This window comes from Phyllostomus hastatus, unplaced genomic scaffold (assembly GCF_019186645.2).
Source record: "Phyllostomus hastatus isolate PE091 unplaced genomic scaffold, TTU_PhHast_1.1 phas_contig_254, whole genome shotgun sequence".
NCBI lineage: Eukaryota > Metazoa > Chordata > Mammalia > Chiroptera > Phyllostomidae > Phyllostomus > Phyllostomus hastatus.
Window position 1 is genome coordinate 12,145,991 of NW_025333810.1, and position 4,019 is coordinate 12,150,009.

At 40.2% G+C, this 4,019-nt stretch overlaps 1 pseudogene; it reads right to left on the minus strand.

The window, feature by feature from the left end:
* Nucleotides 1-2,164: 2,164 nt before the first annotated feature.
* LOC123818028 lies at nt 2,165-3,253 on the minus strand (annotated as a pseudogene).
* Between the last annotated feature and the right edge of the window lie 766 nt (nt 3,254-4,019).

Sequence of the window (4,019 nt, forward strand, 5' to 3'; positions counted from 1 at the left end):
AACAACTGTTCCATGTTATTTTTCATCATTAACCTAGAATAGGCGATTCTAATTATGTAATTTTTGAAATTGTTGCTTCCTTCATTGAGAATGTGTTTTCCTCCTCTCCTCTCCCTCTCCCCTCCCCTCCCCTCCTCTCTTCTCCTTTCTTCGCACAGACTTGTCCTTCAGGTTTCAGTTCAAGTCTAGTCTCTTTCATTAGAATATTTCTTTCTTCACATTGGCTTGTCTCTTAATGCTGTCTAAACAATTTTTATTTATCTTAAATATTAACTTCAGTTATTTGAATGTTGAAAATATACTTTTATCTCTGTAATACACATTTCAATCTTCTTATATAGTCAGGAATAACTTTTTTTTACAAGAACAGTCCACTGCTCAGTATCAAGCACATAGTAGAGACTCCTTAAATGCTTGTTGAAATCAACTGTATTACAATGATGTCATTGTGATTTTTATTGAGTTCAATGTTTATTGAATTTCTATCACTATTACCATTCTCTTTAAAATCTCTCTCTGTTATAGATGATGTCTTGGAACTACCTCCTCAATCCCAGTTTAGGTACTGGAAGTGAAAAGGAAAGTGGTCTGTTAAGGTCATGTGTCCAAAAGAACAAGCACTTTTATGGAAAAGCAAGTACTTGTGCAACATGGGCAATGTTGCTTCTTACGTTTCTATACACTTTGTAACCAAACTTCTCCATTTTCAGGGAGGGATGATCAGAGGAATTGGGCTGATTTTGAAGCCTGGGGGATTTGGGTTGGGCATAGGAAAATAACATTTCTGTACCAAAAGACATTAAATTGGAAAGAGCTAAAGAAAGAGGGCATTTGGGGAACTTTAAACTAAGTTCCCATCTGCCAGAGATGGCTTGCCTTTTAGAGTTATTCTGGACTCTCAAGACCACTATATTAAACACTAGTTCCTTGCCAAGATTTATTATAATTAATCATGTCATAATGGAGTACAAATAAACTGGGTGGAATTCACTCCAAATTAAGTAAATTAAATAAATAAGCATCTGACTCCCTTACTCTATCCACCAGCTGAAACACCTTTTAAGAATGTCTTCTGATGGCAGTTAAGAAAGAATTTTCTGTTCTGTTCTGGTGAGAAGTTTTACTGCTTATACCTTTGTGAATGTTGTAAAGAAAAACTAAGTAGTGGTTATAAAATATTAGGAAAATTTAAAGTACTCTATAAATATTAAGTAATAACCAAGTTAAGGGTAGAAATTCTAAGTAATAAAAAATATTCAAATAGTTGAGTATCTAACTGCAAGTTGGGCTTAAAGATGGTTTTGCTATTAAAAACCTCTTTTGAGTTTTCCTAATATTTCTTTTTATCCATTCTTTAAGTATACAGCACCTTATATGTTTTCAGGCAGCATCAGGTAACTGAATAATTGCTTGAAAGATAAATGAATCAGGGAAAACTGAGTATTTTTCTTCACAGTTATTGTTCATGATATATTAAATTGTTTCTCTTTTTAGCTGATAAACAACAGTATTTGCTCAGACATGTGAAGCCATGCTGTAAGAAAAAATAAAGTAAAAAAATCAATTCTAACAACAAAATAATTAATTATGAAACACACACCTCAAATTACAGTAGTTAACATTATGAATTATGTTCCTAGGTAATTGTACATTCTTTCAAACTATGCATTTATTTTGTACTTTCTTCTAAAAAAGCAGGGGTGTGATATGCTTGCATAATGTATGATATGTGAATTTATTCTCTCCCCTATCAAACTACATCCTATGTCTTTTTTTTTTAATTAGAAATTCCTTAATTTTTTATTCCTGGTACCACTACCACAATTTACAGGGCAATATACCTGATGTAATGAAAAGAAAAAGGAAAAGAGAAAGCTACAACAGATAAAAGGCCTCAGGAAGGCACAACTAATCGACACTCCGTGGCATCGATCAATAGCGGCACTTCTCACGAACTGCAGCCAGGACTGCGGTCCTGAGCAAGAAGGGTTTCCTGTTCAGGCTGCAGTAACTTTTCTCACTATGGCTCATCATTCCTTCTGTGGCAGATGTTTACAGTTCCTCTAAATGCATTTGAGATGACTCTCTCAAAGTAACCTGCGGCTTTCCTGACAACTCCTCACTCTCTCTCCTGCAAGAACTGTAGCCCTTTTCTGATGAGTTTTTAGAACCTTCTGCTACCATCTCTACCACTTCCACCACCAAATCCATAACCACCACCATAGGAGCTGCCCGAGCTTCTTCCACCACAGTGGCCCCCTTCATGGGTCCATAATTTGATTGCTGTTGTCCACTATAATTTCCCAAATCATAATTCCTACTACCACCATAGTTACTGCCAACATATCCCCCTTCTTTGTAACCATATCCTTCACCACCACCACCATACCACCACCTGGTCCTCCACCACCACCATAGCCTCCTCTACTGCTGTGACCAGGACCACTGCCATAGTCACCACTGTCACCCCCAAATCTACTATATCCACCATCACCTTTGTAACTACCTCTGCTGCCACTTCCACCATAACCTCCTTTTTCACCATAGTCTCCACCATAGCCAAAGTTACCTCCACCACCTCCAAAATTTCTCCATGACCCACAAAGTTGCCAGATCTGCCTCCATGGCCTCTTTGTGATCTAGCAGACTGCATTTCTTGTTTAGAAAGGAGCCTTTTCACTTCAAATTAATAGTGTCATATTTCTGAATAACAATTTTATCAATGGAATCATGATCATTACGTTACAAAAACAAGTCTTTTTTTCCCCATTCTGCCTGTCTTCCATAACTTCTATGGTTTCAGTCTTGCCATACTTTTCAAAGTAGTCTCTCAGGTTGTATGCTTTTTTATCTTCTTTAATAACACACACAAAAAATTTTCTTCCCTGTTTAATGGGCACCAGGCTCCGCAGGCTTCTCTCTAGACACAGTCCTCTTTAGCTGCACAACAGGCACTTCAATCGAGCTTGCCCGCATCGCTGCTTCTGCCTCTTCAACACGAAAGTGAATACAAAACCAAAGCCCTGGGAATGCTTTGTTTGGGGGTCTCTCATCACCACACCTTCTGTGAGTGTGCCCATTTGTAAAAATGTTGTCTTAAACTACCACCTGCAGTTTTGAAGCTCAAACCACCAGTAGGCAGTTTTTTCAGTTGCTCTGGTTCCTTTGGATCCTGGTCTCCTACTCCCCTGTGGCTGCGGCGGCAACGACGGGAGTTGGCCTGGGAGCCACCGGGCAGTGGTTTTACCTCCATTTTGAGACCAGACTCTCCTCTTCCAACTCAAGTTCAATATGAGACTGGGAGGAGGAGGCCTGCCTCTGTCTTGTGCTTCTTGTCATTGGCGATTCTCTCAGCGATTCCTGGCCTCCTGGTGAAGCAGAGACTATAGTCCTCTGGAGTTTCTTGGATTACCTGATGCCCTGATAACTTTGGCAGTCCACACCTACTCAGCAACGTCTGGTTTCCTCCAGAAATGCTTTCTGTGAGCGATTGAGTTCAACAGTGTCAGGGTTTGCATCGATTTGAATTTACCTGTTTCCCAGGGGAGCCCTCTGCTTGCTCTTTACTAGTGCCTAATTGGGGGCATTAGAGCCAGAGCTAGGGAGGGTGCCACAGGCTCCTGTTTGGGAGCTCTAGCCAGACCTTGTCAGGCAGCTTCACGGTCATGATTCTGCTACTCTGCCCTGTTACCCCTGCCTTATGGAAAACCGCCCCGTGTGCTTCTAGAGGCAAGCCACTGAGATTGCTATTGCCCTTTGGCAACCTCAGTGACTGATTTATTTTATGGTTGAATTCTCTTGCATAATCTCAGAAGGTAATGCAAAAGATTCAGAGTGTTAGCAGCATAGAGCAAAAACCCAAATCACTCTTTTTCTCTCCCTGTGTTGGCTCCTCAGCTGGGGTTAGACTTGGAGTTGACAGGACAGATTTTGCTCTGAGAGCAGCAGGGCATGATGAAGTTCAAACAAGGAGAGAGAGAGCCAGGTATACCATTTGTTTAATTGCCTATGAGGTGCCA